Below are 21,840 nucleotides of genomic sequence, written 5' to 3' on the forward strand. Positions count from 1 at the left end.
ATCTTGAATGATGAGAGCAGTCAAAACAAATGCAGAAAATAGCAAGATTCAAAAGCAAACCAAAGTGCTTAAATCTGAATTGAATCTTCATACTGGTTATACGTTACAGAGCTATTTGTTGTGGAATTTTACGTTTCAAAAGAAACACCAGGAAATGCAAAGCTTTAACTATAGCTTATAGGGGAGCTCCCGACAGGTTCCCGTTTTGCTCTTCTTTCCTTCCCTCCCCTTTCTTTTTTTTAAAATGCAGCACAGATAAATGTTTCTGAACTAAAGCTTTACAGTGTTTGGAGAACAATTATTCTCTTTCTGTACCTTGCTGTATCAAAATGAACCACTCTGAGGTATTTTTTTTCTTCTTGAATTGCTGCAAAATACAGAAACTGCATCGCAATCTTGAAGTCAAGATAATTCATTTCTCGTTTGCGAGGCTTCTTCCAAACAAAAATATTATTAGGCACAAGAAATCCTTTTCCTCTCTGATATTTATAACCCAGTCTACCAGGGTTGACATTCTAAATTAGCTACAGAGGTAACATTACTGGGTAGAATTTTTTTAATAAAGAAGAAAAGCCCTAACCAAAAATAATTTAAGAATAACAGATGTAAATGTGTGAGTTTTACTGAATGGCAGACAGACTAATTTATTTAATAATTGAGAGAAACCAGAGATTAATAATAGAACCCACAGGAGTAGATCATGGAACGAATAGACGCTTACTTAAGATTGAGAGAGGACTTGCAGAGAGGTTAGTCTACCCTCTCTCTTAATGCAGGAATCCCTTGTCACAGTGTTCCTGGAAGAATATCCAGTTTAGGCTTGAATACTGCCTGTAACAGAGCTCTTACTACTTATCCAGAAGCCTCCATTTATTAGAAAGGTATTTTACTTCCTGGCTGACTCCTACTCACTCAATCCAGCTCTGCCTTTGGAGTCACACAGACTGAGAACACTGCCTTCAACACATAAAGTGTTTTAAAAATTAAAGATAACTCTCATCCCCCCAGAACAGTCCTGGCACATAGTAAGTGCTCAGCAAATATTTATTGAATAAATGAAACATGACTTTCCTTCTTTCCCCAAATCTTATCTTTCTCTGTTTCCTTTCTCTTTTGAAGAACATTGTCACCCTCCCTAGCACACAGACATTAAACTGCAAAACACCTTGCACTCCCCCTCTCACCACTGACATCAGTTCCCAAGTTCCACTCATCCCTCATCGTAGTATCTCTTGCATCCATTTCCTTGATTCGAATTCCTCTTTCATATTTATGGAACTGACATCTAGTGTGATTTTGTTCTCTTCGTTCAGGCCCACCTGGTGTAATACAACTATGGCCTCCGTGTTCGTCTTCTTACCTCTGATTTTTTAAAATCTAGTTTATACGTGGATGTCACAATAATCTCTTTAAGACAGCTTTGATTATCACTCCTTATTTCAAAACTCTGCCATGGCTTCAGTTGGCTTCAAAATAAACTCCCAACTCCTCTGATGACATTTTGGGGTCTTCATGATTACTACAAATCCTCTAATTTTATTTCCATTCCCCCAGTGCTCCAAGCACGTGGGATTACTGGCTTGTCTTTAATGGCAGCCTGTAATATACTTGGGTTTCTTTTATTATGTCCCCACATTTATGCCTCTTCTTTGGCTTTGGATCAGATGATATCTCCTTTATGAAACCCTTTCTAGTTCCCCTAACAGGAATGTTTTAAGTGGCATTTACAGACCATCTATTATAACAAATATTTTTTATCTAACATTATAGTTATTTGTATATAAGATGTATTTCTTGAATGTAGGAATATGTCTTGCTAATATTAAAAGTAGTAAGGATTCTTTATGCACCTGCTAAACCAAATAATGTAATTTTCATTTCACAATCCTAACTATATAAAATCTTCCTAGTTTCAGATTTAAATTTTTTAAAGTCTATCCCAAGTCTCTGAATTTTTTATTTAAAAGAAGATATCTAGGTTTTTAAATAGAAACGATTGGGTTCTAGATCTCTTAAAAAGGTCAAAAAGTTTGTAGCAGTTTAGGAATCTGTTTTAAGGAATTCAGGTTGCTCAATATTACCTATATGAGAAGTTGATAGCAAGACACTATTTGTCCTTGGCCAGCTCTAAAGCTGGTACATGGTGGAGTTAAAGGTAGGCGCCAATTACAGCCTCTCCTAGGGTCACATCCACATTGTTTCTACTGATCATTTTAAGCTATGAGTAGATGGATAAGCTACACAAAGATCGAGCAAACATGACAATAATTTTTTGGTTTGGTAAAGCATATGCTGATTGGTCAGCTCCTCAAATCTCATCTCCTAAGATGCAAACCAGGGACCAAGTACCTAGAATAGTGCTACACACATTCTAGGCATTAAATTGCCTTTGTTCAATGAATGAAACATGACATTGGAAATGCCTTTCATGAGATTTTCATTTCTTAAAAGAAAGAGAAAGAGAAGGAGACAGAGAGAGAGTGAGAGTGAGAATGAGAGTATGAGAGAGAGAGAGAGAGACTTTATTTCAAGTTCCAGGCTGCTGTACAGAAACAGCTCAGAGAGAATACTGGTTACTAATCACTTTACAAATCTTTATATAGACTGACTGAATTTTATTCTTTTAACTATTCAATCATTCAGTTTCAACTCAGTAATTCTCCTATGTTGGCGAAAGGTTTTAATGCAGTGGGGAAGTGAATTGGGAGAAACTGGGGTAGGGGGAGGTGGTGAGGGAGAGGAAGGAAGAAGAATGAGACCTTGAATCATGCTGTTTCTGGTTTTGTTAAAGTATTTTCTCAGGAGCCAAACCACTGAAAGAACCCTTGCTTGGGTCTGAAGATCACTTTTTAAATAGTGTTTACATATATTTCTTACTTTACTTGCAATACTTTCTTGGAGTCTTAAAATTCTTAAGCATGACATCACATTATTGGGCAGGCCTCTTTATTCAACTAGAACTTCTTTAAGTTCCAAAAGGGAGATAAGAGGAGGGAAAGAAGAACTAACAGTTGTTACTCAGGGCTACTATGTTCCAGGCAGTGTGGTGTGGATTATGAGCCCCACTTACAGATAAGGAAACTGAAGTTCAGTGTATGTGATGAAACCAGGAATTTCTTTTGCACAGTCTTTTAAAAAATAATTCTGGGGGTTCCACTTCCAGAAGGGCAAGGTGAGGAGCTCCATGGACCTTCTCCCCAGCCAAACAAACATAACTGGAAAAAATTGTATAAAAAACCAAAACAAAACCACCATTTAAAGTCTCTGGAAATTGTCCTAAGAACATACAGAGGATGAAGAAAGATTTATTCAAGAAAATCTACTAAAACTTGGTAAGAACAGAGGGAGTCTATGGCACTTGAGCCATGACTTATTCCCTCCCACCCTTCCTTCCCTAGCTCAGCTTGAAAGAAGCTCCACTCTGGGCGGGTGTGCCCAAGAGGATGGGCTCCTCTCTCCTCAGAGCCCATCCAAGAGATATGGTATCTTATCTAAAGGGGCAGGCCAGCAGCATTTCTAATACCCTCCAACTCCAAGTTATAGAAGTTAAATTCCTGGTGAACACAGCTGAGAGGTCAAGTGCTCCCTTTGTCCATGCAGCCTCTATTCACAAAGTGGAGGCTCTATCCTACTTGTGGGAGGCCAAGAATAGTGAGGCCCTGATTGCCCTCATTCCAGCTTGCTTGTAGGGCTGAGGTTGCATGTCTAGAAAGGCAGGCTGAGATGAGAAGACCAGGGGCTACCATCCCTGCCCAGTGCCCAGAGCAGTGGCTCAAAGATTTTGCCAAAGCGTCCTTAAATACAGACAGCTCTATCTCAAGGAACTGATTTTATTTGAAATAGAGTATGAGGAAGTTCAAGCTTAAGGTGATTATTAAAAACAATGGAGATTTTGGGGTAAGCGATTAAAAGGAGGCATTAGGACAACAAGCTAAAGCTAAATGGTAGCCAGATAGTTTTAGAGAACAAGGGAAAGACATAGTTAAGAAATGCCCTCTTGGGGTAAGCCCAAACTTCAAAGACTGGCCTCAAAAACTACTCCTGCCCAAATGGAATTGGACCAACTCTGGAGCAATTTGTATATAAGGGAATTGTCAAAAACAAGAGAGCATCCAGCTGGCAATTAGGGAAAGCTAATACCTGAGTGTGATACCAAATGAGGCAGACAGCTTAACAGAAAGATTAGGGAAAGATATAAAGAGGACTCTGCTATAATCATTATCATCCCCGGATGACTATGCACATGGTCAAGGCTCTACCCATGAATGAATAAATACCATGTAATATATCCATAAAATGGAATATTATTTGGCAATAAAAAGAAATAAAATGCTGATAGATATTACGACATGGATAAATCTTGAAAACGTGCTAAGTGAAAGAAGTCAGTCACAAAATACCATATATTTTATGATTCCATTTATATGAAATATCCATAATAGGTAAATCTATAGAAACAAAATAGATTAGTGGTTGCCTCGCTATAGGGATGGGGAATTGGGAGTAAAAGGGGAATGACTGTTGATGGATATGGTGTTTCTTTTTAGGGTGATAAAAATGTTTTAATTCACTGTGGTGATCATTGTACAACTCTGAATATACTACGAACTACTGAATTATACACTTTGGGTGAATTGAATGATATGTAAATTATATCTGTATAATTTACAGTTATTGAATAATAATAATAAAATAAAAACAATATAACAGTTCTTAAATTTTCTATAAATTTATAACAACACAAACCACATACATAATTGCATATCAAAATACACTGTTATTGTTTTATGTATTAGTATTTTTAGTGCTCTATTTTTTTTTTCTTTTTCTGTTTTTCTTGGTTACTCCCTCCCCCAGTCCCTCCAAACCATCCATATCATCCGTTCTCTCATCAAGGTAATTCATGTTAACAAACTAGTATGTATGTTCACATGTATTTATCCATTGCCGAATCACACACACACACACACACACACACACACACCTCACAGCTACGTACAAATATATATGCATATATATATATATATATATATATATATACACACACACACACACACACACACACGCATGAGAAGTATATGTAGGAGTATTTTTTTTTTTTTTTTTTTGCGGTATGCGGGCCTCTCACTGCCGTGGCCTCTCCCGCCGCAGAGCACAGGCTCCGGACGCGCAGGCCCAGCGGCCACGGCCCATGGGCCCAGCCACTCCGCGGCACGTGGGATCCTCCCGGACCGGGGCACGAACCCGTATCCCCTGCATCGGTGGGCGGACTCCCAACCACTGCGCCACCAGGGAAGCCCTGTAGGAGTATTTTTGGGTATTGTTTCTTAAAAATAGAATCTTATCACATGTTTCTGAACTCTACTTTCCTCATTTGACAAAGCTTTATGAAATTCTAACAAGTAAATAATCTCTAATTTGTTCTTTTAAATAGCTGCATAATAGTCCACACTGTGGATACACAATATTTTATTCAGTTCTTTGCCTGATATCTCTAGGCTCAACTTTTCATTTTCTTTTTTAAAAGTTCGTATTTTGAGATAATTGTATATTCACGCAGTTATAAGACACAATAAGAAAGATATTCTGTATAGACTCACCCAGTTTTCCCCAATGGTAACATCTTGTACAACTGTAGTATATCACAAGCAGACAGTTGGCATTGATAAAATCCATTATTATTAATATTTCACCAGTTTTACATGCACTCATTTGTCTGTGTGTGTATATGTTTAGTTCTATGCAATTTTATCACGTGTAGATTGTGTGACCATCACTACAGTCAAGATAAAGACAGTACCACTACAAGGAATCCTTCTGCTATCTTTTCATAGCCATAGCCATCTCTCTCCCTGTCCACTCTTTAACCTCTGGCAACTACAAATCTGTTCTCCATCTCTATCATTTTGTCATTTCAAGAATATTATATGAATGGAATCATACAGTATATAACCTTTGGGATTGGCTTTTTTTCATTTGGCATGATTCCCTTGAAATCCATACAAATTATTCTGTTTGTCAATAGGTCATTCCTTTGTCCTGCTGAGGACTATTCCATGGTATGGGTGTACGATAGCTTGTTTAATGATTCAGCCATTGAAGGACATCTGAGTTGGTTCCAGTTTTTGGCTCTTATGAATAAAGCTGTTATAAACATTTTTGTATAGGTTTTTTATGTGAAAATAAGTTTACATTTTTCTGGGATAAATGACCTATAGCTAGCACCACACTTAACCATGAAAGACTGAATGCTTTCTTGCTATGTTCAGGAAACAAGGTAAGGATGTCCACTCTCACCACTTCTATCTAACATTGTACTGGAGGTTCTAGCCAGCACAATAAATCACGAAAAATAAATAAAATGCATACAGGTTGGAAAGGAAGAAGTAAAACTGTTTATGTTCACATATGACATGATTATCTGTATATAAAATCTCATGAGATTCACATAAAAGCTACAGAATAAATGAGATTAGCAAGATCAGTAGGATGTAAGGTCAATAAGATATAAGAGATAAGGAATACAAGATCAATATTGAACATCATTTGTATTTCTATATACTAACAATAAACAATCAGAACTTGAAATAAAAAACATCACAATTTACAATAGCATCAAAAACATGAAATTCTAAGGAATGAACTGTCAAAAGATGTGCCAGACTTGTACACTTAAAATTACAAAGCATTGCTGAAAGAAATCATATAGGACCTAAATAAATGGAAAGGTATACTGTGTTCATGAATTGGAGGACTCAAAATTGTTAACATGTTAGTTTTTCCCAAATCTACTTGTACATTCAATGTAATCCTAATAAAAATCCCAGGAGGAGTTTTGTTTTTTGGTTTTTTTGGTGGAAATTGCCAAGCTTCTCCTAAAATTCATACAGAAATGCAAAGGATGAAGAATGAACAAAATAACTTTGAAAAAGAATAATAAAGTGAGAGAAGGTCAATTCTTGACTCCAAGACTTACTATAAAGCTATGGTCATCAAGACAGTGGTGTATTGATTTAATACAGACATGCAGATCAATAGAACAGAATAAAGGGTTTAGAAATTGACATCATATAGAAGATCAATTTATTTTTGACAAAGGTGAAAAGGCAATTCTATGGAGAAAGGAGAGACTTTTCAATGAATAATGCTGGAACAGTTAGAGATCCATATGCAGAAAAATAGATTTCAATTCATATCTCATACCATATATAAAAATTAGCTAAAAATCATAGGCCTAAATATAAAATCTAAAACTATAAAACTTTTAGAAGAAAATTTAGGAAACTAATTTAGGAAAAATCTTGAACTTGGGTTAGGCAACAAAAGCACAATTGTAAAAGAAAAAATGATCGTTAGGATTCATGAAAAATTTTTTTAAAATTCCGCTCTTTGAAAGACACTGTTACAAGAATGGAAAGGCAAACTGCTGACTGGAAGAAAACATTTGCAAATTGCATGTGATAACAGACTTGTATTCAGAGTATATAAAGAACTCTCAAAACTCAGTAATAAGGAAACAAACCAATTTTTATAATGGGCAAAAGATCTGAACAGAGATTCCACCAGAGAAGACATATGGATGGCAAATATGCGTGTGAAAAGATGTTCAGCATCATTAGACATTAGGAAAGTGCAAACCTATAATGAAAACCATAATGTGATACCACTTACTAGAAGGTCTAAAATTTAAAAAAGCTGACCACACCAAGTGTTGACAATGATATGAATCAACTGGAACTCTCAGACACTGCTGGTGGGAATGTATAATGGCACAACCACTTTGGGAAATAGTTTGATAGTTTCTTAGAAAGTCAAATATACCTCTTCTACATGGCCCAGCTATTCTACTGTTGGGTATTTACCTAAGATAAATAAAAGCATATGCTGTGCAGAGATTTGAATACAAATGTTTATAGCAGCCTTATTTGTAATAGCCTACAACTGGAAACAGCCTAAAAGTCCATCAACAGGTGAATAAACAAATTGTAGTATACCAGCACAATGTAATAATACTCAGCAATAAAAAGGAACAAATAGTTGATGCATTCATCACACGGAATAAATGTCAAAATAATTTTGCAGAGTAAAAGAAACCAGACCCTCCAGAACAGTGTAGATTCTGTATGATTCCATTTACATAAAATTCTAGAGAAAGCAAACTTATCTATACTGACAGAATATAGATCAGTGACTACCTGGGGGTGGAAAGAAGGGGCGTGAAAGGGATTATGAAGAAACATGAGGAAACTGTTGGAGGTGATGGATATTTATTGTCTTGAGTGTGGAGATGGTTTCACAGGTGTATCTAATTGTTAAACATCAATATGTGCAGTTTATTGTAGTTCAATTATACTTCAATAAACCTAGTTTTAAAAGTTTTTCAAAAGTAGGAAAAGGAAATAAAGAATGATAGGAGAAGAAAGTGACTCATCTTAAACAAAATTGTCAAGGAATGCCTCTCTGAAAACGTGAAATTTGAACAGAGACTGGAATGTAGTGAAGGAACAAGCTGTTCTGGTATTTAGGAAAAGAGAATTTGAGGCAGTGGGAAGAGTAAGTTCAAAGGCCAATATCCTACCCTATGTGGTAAGGGCCTGATGATACTAACTCACTTTTGACATGTTCATAACTATTCTCATTGTATATTGTGTAGCTATTGAAGGCCTAGGCCACTGAAATGAATGTATGCTTACTCCAGGGTATGGTCTGGAAACTGTTATAACTGTATTAAATTAAATCCATGAGACCAGTTTAGGTCTCTAAAATTAATTTTTTCTTTTAAAAGTAGAAGGCAATTCATATTCTGATTAATTTCAGATAATTTCTTAATTAGGTTCTAGTTAATTGGGGAGGGGGTAGGATACTTCTTTTGATACTTTATTAAGTCCTTCAGCATTGACTGATTTCTTCAACAAATATTTATAAAGTACCTCTTGTTCCTAGCATTTTGCTAGGCAGTGGGGATATAGCTTTGAACATCCCTGCACATATGTAACTTATAGGCCAGTGGAGAAAACTGGTTTACTACTTAGAAAATGTCAATTGAAATTAGAGGAATTAAAACCTAGAGACATGACTTCTTACTGTGAGTGTATAGAGAGGAGAATGAATTAGAGAAAACAGCTTAAGTGACTCCAGGTTCCATGAGCAAAAGAGAAACACTATCTGTTTCAATGAGGTGCCCCTAGGGTGAAATGGATGAAACAGTTAAGATGGGTTAAATGATTTGGCAGAGGAGACTGTTATCAAATTTGTTAAACAGGAAAATGACATTTAGGAAGGGATAGAGGAGAGCCCCAGGACAAAAGTTAAAAAAAGAAACTGGCTAATCCCTAAAAAATGTAATAAATAGCTGTTTATCCTAGCACCAAGGTAACTGACATTAGGCAAATACTCTTCAAAGAATGTGAGTTTTTCCAGTGATCTAAATTATATATAAAGCAAGGGAGCTAATATTTATTACAGGTCAGGCCTTTTAAATATTATCTCATTATGCAAAATGATAGCAAACCTGCATTTACTACGGTCAGGTTCTAAATGGTCTACATGTATTAACTCATATTATTTTCATGACAACCCTGTGAAGTACTATTGTTATCATCTCTTTTATAGGGCAGAAAAATAAAATACAGAAAGGTCATATGTTGTTTAAAGTTGCACAGTTGGACCTAGAACCCTGGTAGCCTGGCTCTAGAGCCTAAGCTTTTAGCTACTACTCTATCCTGCTTCTCTGTTTCAGATGCACAGGGTACGAACCTTGCCCTTTTACAGGAGGGAGAATGTTTACCCAGACACATACCAGCAGGTTTGTTTTAAAAACAGTTTCCCAGTTGTTCTGTTAATTCTCCTTCCCAGCCTTCATCTTACATTTATGATTCTTGGCTTGTGAAGTACAAAGCAATGAGAAGAAGCCGGAAGGAATACTGAAGGGTGGGAGAAGGGTGAATCCTATCACTTGGATATTTTTATTTCACCCTAACAATGGGCTTTTCTGTGCTTCTGAGAGACTGCAGCTTCCATATTGTTTCCACATGGGTGGTCAGCCTCTCCAGACTGAAATGCGTGGATGCCTGTGCTGTGTGTCTAGGAAGATGCTGCCTCCGTGAGAGGTAGTACAGCATGGTGGTTAAGGGCCCAGACTCTGGAGCGGGTTTGCCTGGGTTTGAATCTTGGCTCTTCTCTATTATGTAAATATTTGCTTTTTCTATTCTTGAGATGGAGCATGTAGCAATATAAAGAGTACCTTTCTAGTGGGCAAGTTTCTGGGGCTTAGTTCCTCTTCAGTAAAGTGTGGGTGACACCTTACCCCACCTATCTTATGGTTTTGTTTGAAGCTAAAATTAAATAACATATGTGAAAAACCACTTTGAGCTATAAAGAGCTATTCAAATGCTAGGGCTGTATAATTATCTCTACCGTCAGTAGCATATATACTTGTGTTGTTCATTCAGTCTCTCAATCAGTGTCATCAGTGCTTTTTCTTGCCCAGTTCTCTTTGTTTCAAACAGACAAAAATGCGTGGGGCAAGCAGTATGGACAAATAACAGAGGAAAGCTCATGGTACTGTGAAGTGATCAGAATCCCAAGCCCCATGATGTCATTAAGGGCTTTGTCTTGTCTAACATGCACCAATAGCCAGGTCTTTCACATCAAGCAGTCTGCTCTTCACATTCATTTAAAGTAAAAAGAGAATAAAGGGGGGGGCAAGGAATGGCGAGAAAGGATAATTCTTATTCCTAGCTTCATAGTTAACAAATGGGTCTATTAAGTTATTTATTCCGACATATTTAAGATAAAAACTGGTCATTTTTTAAGAGACTGGTAAAGGAGCCCACTAAACTTCTTAAGAAGCCAATGTCCACGTTTGGGAGAGAAATTTGCACATTTAACAAATAACTGTAGCGTTGGTTTCTATGTGAGCCTGCTCTTCTGTCTTTTATATCTTGTAATACAGCTGTAGGAGCTTGGAGTGAACAGTGCTAATTCCTATAAGATAGTGTAACAAAGATCCTAACGATTTTATTCTTAACTAAAAAGTATCAATATCTCATTTTTCCAATCCTAAATATCCTCTGAGCTGAGAACTATAAACTACATATCTATTTTCCTAATGGAGAAAAATTGACAATGAAAATTAGCAGGAAGAGAGATGATGCAATAAGAAAAATGCTTCTTCCACTGATAAAAGGACAGCCATTCTGAAATGCAAAAACAGAAATGCAAAGCAGAGGTAGTAGACAACAGAAGAAGCTAAAGGATTAGTTATTTCAGGAAATGTGGAATGTTGTGGGTCAACAGAGTTCTGGATCATAAAGCCAAGATTCAAACAGGAAAATTCTCCAAAATCATGCTTTGGTGTTTAAATGCTAAGGGAAGTCAGGAGCTCAGACTCAATTTTCCCTAAGGCCTTGAATTTATTTTGAACTAAAAACTTCATGGAGCACTTAAGAAATACCAGCCTTTACAAAACAGATCTGACAACTTCTGCTCTGGGGTATGGTCTAAAATAGGAAATGAAATTTAAGCCTAAAATGCTAAAATCTTCTGGCAGACAACAAAAAATATATATAGGCCATACCTGATCAGAAAAAAAAAATGTAATTCCTTTGATTTCATTCTCATTTTCCCTTCTTTTAAGGCTTACTAGCAAATGTTTGAATCTTCTCTGAGAAGCTGTATACAGCCTTAAGTCATTGAGGGCCTCCCTATGTGCCAGTCATTGTTTTAGGACCAGGGAGGAAAAGGAACTTGTTCTGCCCTCAAGGATCTTATAGTCTAGTGGGGAGAAAATTACCATGCAGGATGATGAATGCTATAATGGAGACGTGTACAAGATACTTAAAATGTAGAAGGAAGGCAAGGATGCTTAAATTGGCTTGGGTAGAGAGTTTCCAGAAGAGTCCATTTGATCTGTGACTCAAAGATTTAATAGGAGTTTGAGAGGCAAATAAAAAGATGACTGTGATAGTTAATTTATGTGTCAACTTGACTGAGCTAAGAGCTACCAAGAGAGCTGGTAAATGACTAGTTCTGGATGTGTCTGTGAGGGTGTTTCCTGAGGAGTTTAGTATCTGAATCTGTAGACTGAGTAAAGATCACCCTCACAAATGTGTGTGGGCATCATCTAATCCATTAAAGGTCTATTAGAACAAAAAGAGTAAAGAAGATTTACTCTCTGCTTGAGCTGGGACATTCATCTCCTCCTGTACTTCAGCACTGGTGCTCCTGATTCCTGGGCCTATGGACTCAGACTGAATTACACCACGGGCTTTCCTGGTCTCCAGTTTGCAGATAGCAGATTGTGGAACTCAGTCTCCATAATCATGTGAGCCAATTCCTGTAATAAATATCCTCTTATACATGTCTACCTATACTTCCTATCCATTGTTTCTCTGGAGAACCCTGACTAATATAATGGTGTTCCAGGCAGAGGGACTAGTATGAGGATTAAAAATGATTTAATTTGAGTAAAAAAATGATTTAAATGATTCATTATTACTGGAATTTGAAGGTTATACGTGCATGTCTGGGGAGGGTAATGCCATAGGAGATAGGGCTAGGTAGGTGGGTAGGAGACACATAATCAAGGAACTTGTATGCCAAGAAAAAGAAAAACTATTTTCTTTCTCAAGAACAGAGAGATATTTGCCGTTTGCAACAACATGGATGGACTTGGAGGGCATTATGCCAAGTGAAATAAGCCAGACACAGACAAACACTGTATGATCTCACTTATGTGTGGAATCTATAAAATACAACAAGGTAGTGAGTAGATTAAAAAAGAAACAGACTCCCAGATATAGAGGACAAACTAGTGCTTACCAGTGAGGAGAAGGAAGTGGGGAAGGAGCACAGGAGGGGTAGGGGATTAAGAGGTACAAATTATAATATATAAAATAAGCTACAATGATATATTGTACAACACAGGGAATATAGCCAATATTTTATAATAACTATAAATTGAGTATAACCTTTGAAAATTGTGAATCCCTATATTGTACACCTGTAACATATAATATTGTATATCAAATACACTTCAATAAAATGAGAATAAAAGAAAAAAAAGAACAGAGGGATATGATCAAATTTTTGTTATACAAACATCATCTGGGAGGATGTGAGAGACAGCATAATGCCCAGAAGAAACTGGAAGTAGGGAGATACAGGAAATCTGTAAACCCTTCCACTTATAGAACAAATAGACAAAATAACCCAAGTAAATATAGGGGACAGTCTTTAAGCAGAGGGGATTCCAAATATTCTAAGTCTCTTAGAACCTTCCAAAGTAAGCTCTGGTTGAAGAGCTGACTGAATTTCCTGTGAAAGAAATTTAGCTTGCCATACCTCAACTGCAGAAGTTAACACAAGGGGTTGATTCTTCCCATAGAGAAGATTTTGTCTGATTGGTTCAAACTTAGCTTGGCAAATGAACAACCTTTGATTGCCAGAAAGACAATACCAAAATTCCAAGTGTTCTGTGTACGCATTACAAAGTGGTGAAAAGGAAATTAATCTATGATTTTTTTTAAAGATGAATTCTGTGAAGATTAAAATAATTAATAAATATGGAAAGTACTTAGAAGAGTACTTGGCATACAGTATGCACTGAATGATTATAAGTAAAAATAATAAAAACCATTTGCTGTAATAATAAATATTAGCTATATATTATTAGCTATAATGATAAATATTTACCTATAATAAACAGAATACATACAACAATGTTATTAATAATAAATGTAATTATTAATAATAAATGTTATTAATAATAATGTTATTAATAATAATGAATAATGCTATTAATAATAATTGGCCCGAGTCATAAACAAATTTCAAAAAATCAACTTGGTGAGTCAGTCAAGTACTGTCTAAAATCCATGAAATACATTTTTGAAATAATTCACTAAGAAACTGTGGGTCAGACTTAATGCTCATTGCTCTTTAACAGATGCACTGTGATTAAGTATGAACAAAGATGAGACACCAAATTCATTCAGTCATCTTAGCCTGACAATTTAAATTGTTCTGAAATCTCATGGGCAGGGTAAATACCTTCTGTGACAGAGACTTGTTTACTTTCTTGGTAAAGACAACTGATAAATCTCTGATTTCTATAAAACAGAAACCCTCTGCCTCCAAATATTTTCAACCTCAAGGTTAATGCTTATTTCCATTTTCTACTAAAATCTTGAAGATTCAGGGCTAAAGACTTGGTTTTGCTTCATTTTTCCCATCAACCATAAAATGTTTCTTTAGGTAAAGTGGGATGAGTTTTGAGAGAATCTGGACCTCAAACTTGTGTGTAATCCTTCACACCTAAGACAATCTCAGCAACTTCAAATACAAAAAATTTAATCTACCTCATACTGAAGCATTGGCTGAAAATTACAATATAAACCCAAACTTTTAAAAAGGAATAGAACCATCTTATAAATATTGAATTAACAGACCAAAACCTCTTTATACTATAATATAAACATGTAGTTAGGTAATTTAAAATAATTTGAGATTCATAATGACTCAAAGTCATGAAGGTAGAAAAAGGCTTTCTTTTCTGTGTTCTATACAACTCAGAGCCAAATCTGGGAATCTGTCATGGACGGTTGTATTCACCATGCAGTATCTGTCCTTTCCTTCTGATAATGACCCCAATTTGCTTGCGTCTCTTACCCCCTCACTCACTCTCAGTTCCTGTGCTTTGGAAAGAATTTCTTGCATATCATCTTCAGGGATGAATATACTCCTCTAAACTGCTGTGGTAGGTGGCTTGTAAGCTGGCCCCATTGATTACTGTTTCCTGGTATGAACAGCTTTAAGCAATTGGCCCTCCCCTTGAGTAACTTGCTTCTGACAAAGGGAATGCCTCAACATCATGAGGATTTCACTTCCATGATTAGAATACAAAGATTCTGTCTTCCACCTTACTAGGAGACCCTCTCCCTTGCTGGCTTTGATGAAGCAAGTTGCTATGTTGAGGCCCATGGCAAAGAATTTAGGAAAACTGCTGGCCTACAGCCAGTGAGGAAATGAGGCCCTCAGCCAAACAGCCCAAAAGGAACCGAATCCTGCAGATAATCATGTAAGTGAGCTTGGAAGTGGATTCTTCCTCAGTTGTGCCTTCAGGTGAGCCCCCTGCCTTGGCCAACACGTAGACTGAAGCTTTGTGAGATAGTCTAAAGAAGAACCCGGGTGAGCCATGTCCAGACTCCTGACCACAGAAACTATGAGATAAAAAAAGGCATGTTATTTTAAGGTGCTAAATTTTATAGTAATTTGTTATGCAGCAATAGACAGCTAATACATCTGGCCACTTATGCTTCCCTGACCAGGGTATTTCATTCAGGGTTGAGCACATGACCCAATTCACAACAATAAAAGTTAAACTCAAAACAAGAGGCTTTTGTTAATCCACCTTCCCCCTGCTACACACATAGGGCATTGTGAGGACATAGGCTTGGTGGTGTTGGCATTCTTACTCAGGAGAGAGACTTTGGAACCTGAGAAAGAAGCCAGCGTGGAGGAGAACAGAGCTGAGAAAGGGAAAGAGGCTGGGTCCTAATGTACTCTTTTGAGACCTCAGGATCAAGCTGCACCTGAAACTTGAGTTTCCCTTAGATTTTTGGATATATCCCTTACATATTTTTCAAATATAAAAAATCTGTTTTATACTTTGAAAAAATACCTTTTTGCTTAAGCCAGTTTGAGCTCTAAGATCCAAGATACATCATAAAACAGCAATTTCATTTCTTGCTTTTGGCCTTGTAAACAATATTTTACTCTCTGTTTAAAATAGTGATTAGTTATTGATAGATCTAAAAAATTGGTGGTTAGTGAAGGAAGTCTTTACCCCAGCACCTCTTGATTCTAAAATAGAATTTTTTAAAGGTTTATTTATTATTTATTTATTTTATTTATTTATTTTTGGCTGCACTGGGTCTTAGCTGCAGCACGCGGGATCTTTTGTTGTGGCACATAGGCTCTTTGTTGTGGTGCATGGGCTTCTCTCTAGATGTGGCATGCGGGTTTTCTCTTCTCTAGTTGTGGTGCACAGGCTCCAGGGCATGTGGGCTCTGTAGTTTGCAGCACGCGAGCTCAGTAGTTGTGGCGTGTGGACTTACTTTTCCCGTGGCATGTGGGCTCTGTAGTTTGCAGCACACGAGCTCAGTAGTTGTGGCGTGTGGACTTACTTTTCCCGTGGCATGTGGGATCTTAGTTCCCTGACCAGGAATCAAACCCATGTCCCCTGCATTGCAAGGTGGATTCTTTACCACTGGTAAAGTGAAGTTTTACCAGTGAAGTTCCTAAAATAAATTTTTAAAAATAAAATACTGGGACTTCCCTGGCAGTCCAGTGGCTAAGACTTTGCCTTCCAATGCAGGGGGTGCAGATTCAATCCCTGGTTGGGGAGCTAGGATCCCACATGCCTTGCAGCCAAAAAAACAAAACATAAAAAAACAGAAGCAATATTGTAACAAATTCAATAAAGACTTTAAAAATGGTCCACATCAAAAAAAATCTTGAAAAAAAAAATACTAAGATCAACTCAGTAGCATTTATATGGCTAGCTGATATTAGAAAGAGCAACACTGACACTGCTTTGTGTCACTATCTTGCTATAGTCACCGTGTATTTTGGTTTAAAAAATAATATACAGATAACATTTTCCAACATGTGACTTTCTACTGTGTCCACAGGATACTTTACTCTATGTTGGATTATTCTAGCAGTCAAATAACATCTTAAGGTCCATGGATAGTTAGCAAAGTCTGTCCAGATTCTACTATGGTTGTATTAATATGTGAAAACATCCTTCCTGTTTTTATGATCACAGCCTGAAATTTTACATGAATGTATCTATGTTTTCAATCTCAATGTATATATTTTGTTTAATGAATTTTTGTTTCTTTCATGGATAAACTATATAGTATTGTATCTTGAGCTTCTATTTTCTTTTCTATGGGGTTTGACAAATGTAAGCTTCTGCTGTGGATTATATCAAACATGGTTTAATTGAAAATAACTATGTACTCATAGTTCACCTAATGGGTCACGGATAAGTAACTTAGGACCATCCATGTAATAATACAACAATAAAAACAACAATATTTTTGTAGTTTTAGATGTGCTTTGAGTAAAATAGTGGGAACAAAAGTTTATGACATCCTATCAAGGCCAAATGCTAGTTCAACTGTACATCCAAAACCGGGTATCTCTTTGACTCATTCCCAATCCTCTGAACTATCCATGACTAAATTCATATCAGGATAATAAAAATAATGCTTTTGCATGACAAAGAATACCAAATATAAAAATAATGTAGGAAAAGAGGTTAGCAATAATATAATAAACCTTAGGTTGTAGCATTCATTTATAGGAACCACAGTGATCCTCAAATCAAATACACGTTATGAATTAACTAAATGTGGTGATAAAAAATAGGTTTATTCAGACTGTATGCTTAATCTCAGTAGAGCTGTCCATTTTAACTTGTTACATATTCTAGAATAGAATCGTGCATTCTCTTTCTTCCTTTCCTTGATTTTAATAGTATTTTGTAAGTAGAGGGTGGTTTAGGCCCATGTAGTATGAGCTCTGGCAACTTTTCTAAGTTTAAGAAGTAAAGAGCAAACTCCTATGTGACCGTGGGCAAAACATCTCTATGGGTCCCTTTCCTCATCTATAAAATTAGGAGAATCTATATAATGAGTATTTACCTTATAGGGTTTTTAAGAGTTTAAATGAGATAATACTTAGAACAGTGCTTAGCTTATGATAAATCCTCAATAAATGTTAACGGCCATTATTTTACCACTATGACTATTGTTATCATAGGCATCATCATCATTATATGGCTTTCAAGGGTCTCCATTATTGGGCTTACTCTTCCCCAACTTCATTCATATTCCCTTCCCTCCATATTAAGGAAATGTCTTCTTATACTCGTTACCTGCTTCATGCCTTATTGACCCCTGTTTTTGCTCATGCTAGCCTTTCTACATGTTGTATCCTGTGGCTACCTCATCCTCATTTTCAACATCCTCATGGCTTTATTTTATTAGTCCTTCATTGTTCTTCCATGTCCTCCACAAGACCTTCTGGGGTACTCCCAGTAGGAATAATTTCTTCTTCCTATAAACTCCCACAGAACATCACTGGTGTCTCTTACATGGCAGTTTTCATTTTTGATGTTGTGTGATACTTATGTATGTATATGTCTTATATTTCACCAGACTTTAAACACCTAAATGATGCAAGCCATGTCTTATCATCTCTTTGTCACAATAGTACCTAGTAGAGTGTTTCTTTTATTTGCTTCACAAAAGAACGACTAGAAGAATAAAGTTAGATAGAACTGAATCTCTTCTGCCACTTACTAGCTACTTAGCCATCCTGAGCCTTAGGTTCCTTTTCTCGAAGATGAGAGTTAAAAATTATGCTTATATCACAGGATTGTTCTGTGGTTAAATGGAAATAATTCATGTAATGTGCTAGGCATAGAAGTTGGTACATACTTTTCAATACACATACATTTTATAAAGTGGACAACTGTAGAGTGCTCAGCAGTTATAAAGTACAGTGATCGCGTTTATAATAAAAAACCATCAAATATAAGAGAAAGAGTAATAGAGCATGTAGTAATGACCTGATGGTTTTGGTCCAACAACTACATCAGAACGGGATGAGTGACAAGTAATGTAGCCATAGCATCACTAAGACTGCAGATTTAGAAAGAATGAGGTCATTGACTTTGATTCTCCATAAGGGCCCTAGGTATTTATGCCATTTAAAAATATGTATAATAAAACCAGAGCTCAAAAATAATATATAGAAGGCTCTCTGGTATATGTTAAGCCTCAAAGAAATGAATATAGTGAACTGAAACTTTGACATTTTATCACAAAGATGGCAAAGCTCAGTGGTGATAATATCTGGAAAGAGTACTGATAATGTTAATTGTTTTACATATTTTTAAATTGGTTTGTGTTCTATAGAGAGCCAAAGAGAATGTTATAATAACATAAGGTCATAACAATGGTAGGAATTTTATGGTTAAAAATGATAAAATGATTTGAAAATTTCCTTCTATGATTTCCCTACTATCTTTGAAGTGTTTTGGGGGGTTTCAATAAGTCAGTAAGATATATACATTATCTAGTGAGAATCTATTTGTTTCTCTAGGCCGTTAAGCTGTTGGCAGCACATTATTCAATTATCTATGACTTGCTCTGGTTAACAAATTTGTATTGTCTGGAAGATAAGTTCAGTCCTATTCAATACATTATTAAAGTTATATTATCTGCTCCTAAAAAACAGAGTTGAGTGTAGAATTCTTTCTTTCTTTGGCATTTTACAAATATAAATGGGCTCATTTCCAGTAACAAAAGATTACCACTGCACAAGGCATGCTAGAAAGGAGTGCTCGTAATATCACATTTTAAATAATTGGAAATGTATTTAAATATATTTTACCCAAACTAAAGTGTGACATAAACCATCTGTGTATAATATAAAATTGCATCTGCTTAAATTCTATGGCTACAGATTATAGTGACTATTATGTAAAAAATTACCAAATTATTCCAATAGTTTTATTATTATTAAAAAGCTTTCTGTCTTTAGTATTCAATATAATAAATAGATTTTGGGTGCAATATATTGAAAAGTTTTTACATGCTATTTTACATAGCAATTGAAATTTACTACCTCAATCTTCTAGTACTGAAAGCTAAAAATTTTGGAACTAACTCTTACTCTTTCCTGTCTGTCATGTCTTAGATAATCTGTCATCAAATTCTGATGTGTCTTCCTAGTGCTTCAGATTTGACTTTTCCTTTTATTATCATTGTTTACCTTATACCTGGAATAAATTATAAATCTCTTAATATGTTTAATCTGTGTACATAAGAGTTGTAGATATTCAGTACATAATAGATGAAAGAATTACTCATCTGATTTTCTTCTTGGTCTCTCTATTCAGCCACTGAATCTCCGGGGAACTAGCGTAAGAAGACAGATTTTCATTTATTATTCATTTCAGGCTCTATATGAGATATAATCATTTTAAAGATAAGTTTAACCAGAATATGTCTATTCATGGGAATATTTATTTATACCTATTTGACGACTAAGGTACATTTGAAATTGATGTCTGTATTGTATAAACATATAAATACATGTATTTATCTAACATAAAGCAAGTCCTCAATAAATATTTTTTTAACAAATGAATGAATGAGTGAGTGAATTTTATACTCCACATGAATGAGTTTAGGCCATTTCCTAGAGGTCTCAAGTGGCTCATCAGTGTGCTAGGTGCTAGAAATTCAGCAGTGAAGACAAACCTCCACTCCTTCCTTCACACAGCTTACAGTTATGGCACTACCTTTAGTTTAAACAGGGATTTAATTGTTTTAAAAATAGTTTCATATTGAGAGAAGCCATTTTTTTTGAGAGAAGCCATTTTTAAAATAACAGATTATTGAACTCATAAAAGAGCTTTAAAAACATTTGGCATGATTTGATCAATAAATAAATTTCAAGGAACAAAATAAAAAGAAGTGGAGTATGAACTTATATATCAAAAGGGTCTTAAGAAACCTATCAACCAATTGTAATATAATTTACATTGGTAGTAAGATGATTCAACAAACAAAAGGTTAAAAAATAAACAGCGAATTGGGGACATTTAAACATCAAATGGCTCATGAATATTAAGGAATTATTATTTGATCTTTATTTAGATGTGGTAATGATATTTTGTCTTATTTTTAAGTCCTTATCTTTCAGAGTTACACACAAAACATTAACAGATGAGATAACATAAGTCTAAGATTTTCTTCAAATGACCCCAGGTGTATATAAGAGTGAATACTTGGTATGGAGGAAAACAAGATTGGTCCTCTGTTGATAGGTTTTAAAGCTAGGTGATGGGTACATGAGTGTTCTGAATACTATTCTCTTTATTTTTGTATATATTTTGTTTGAAATTTTACATAATAAAAAAATTTTTTTAAGTCATGTTGGTAGAACTATAGGAGAAAGTTTGAAAACGTAATTTTGATCTTTTAGGAAAAAAAGTGGCATTGGATAAAATGCTTTCATACCTTGTTCCCTAAATGCTTTAACTGATGCATTTTATTTAAATATTTTTACTATATATTACTGAATTCCCAGTTAGCTAAGACAACAAATTAAATGGTGGAATCATGATCTGTATTTTGCCAAGAATTTTAATTTTACTGATTTTATTGACTGTATGCTCCTCCTAGATAGGGCATTTAGTCAGACAAGTTACAAAACTCCAATAACATAATAAAAATGTTAGTTTCCTTGTATATATAAATCTCTTCTGAATATCTACCTTTTTGGTGATTTTGAACATGAAATTCTTTTACTTTTTTCTTTTTTTTTTTTTAGCCTGTGCCATGAGGGATCTTAGTCCCCAGACCAGGGATCAAACCCATGCCCCCTGCAGTGGAAGCTTGGAGTCTTAACCACTGGACCACCAGTGAAGTCCTGAACATGAACTTCTCTAATAGCTGAATGCCATGAGGTCAAACACTGATTTGGTCAAAAATGCTGTTTTTGATTGGATCAAGCAAAACACTTCCCAAAGTGCAGCAGCAGCACAACTTGTTATATTTGCAATAAGAAAATATTGGTAAGGACTCTAAAAGTTTTTTAAGAGAGAACTTCACAAGGAGATGAAGTACAAATGGAAATGCCACAGAAAGTGGAATGTAGGGCAAATTCCTGAGGAGATCATAGAGAAATAGCAAAAGCTTGTAGGAGTTGGGTCAAAAAAGCTCAGTAGGAAACAGGATGCCACATCTAAGGGAC

The 21,840-nt window shown here is 35.7% G+C and overlaps 1 protein-coding gene across 7 annotated transcripts in view; it reads right to left on the reverse strand.

The window, feature by feature from the left end:
* Nucleotides 1–21,840, reverse strand: part of ANKS1B (ankyrin repeat and sterile alpha motif domain containing 1B) — a gene marked incomplete at both ends in the record, with an annotated part of 1,184,520 nt that overhangs the window by 415,530 nt on the left and 747,150 nt on the right. The gene's annotated exons all lie outside the window — the stretch shown is intronic.

This window comes from Mesoplodon mirus (genome assembly GCF_964341445.2).
Source record: "Mesoplodon mirus genome assembly, chromosome: 11".
Classification (NCBI taxonomy): Eukaryota; Metazoa; Chordata; class Mammalia; order Artiodactyla; family Ziphiidae; genus Mesoplodon; species Mesoplodon mirus.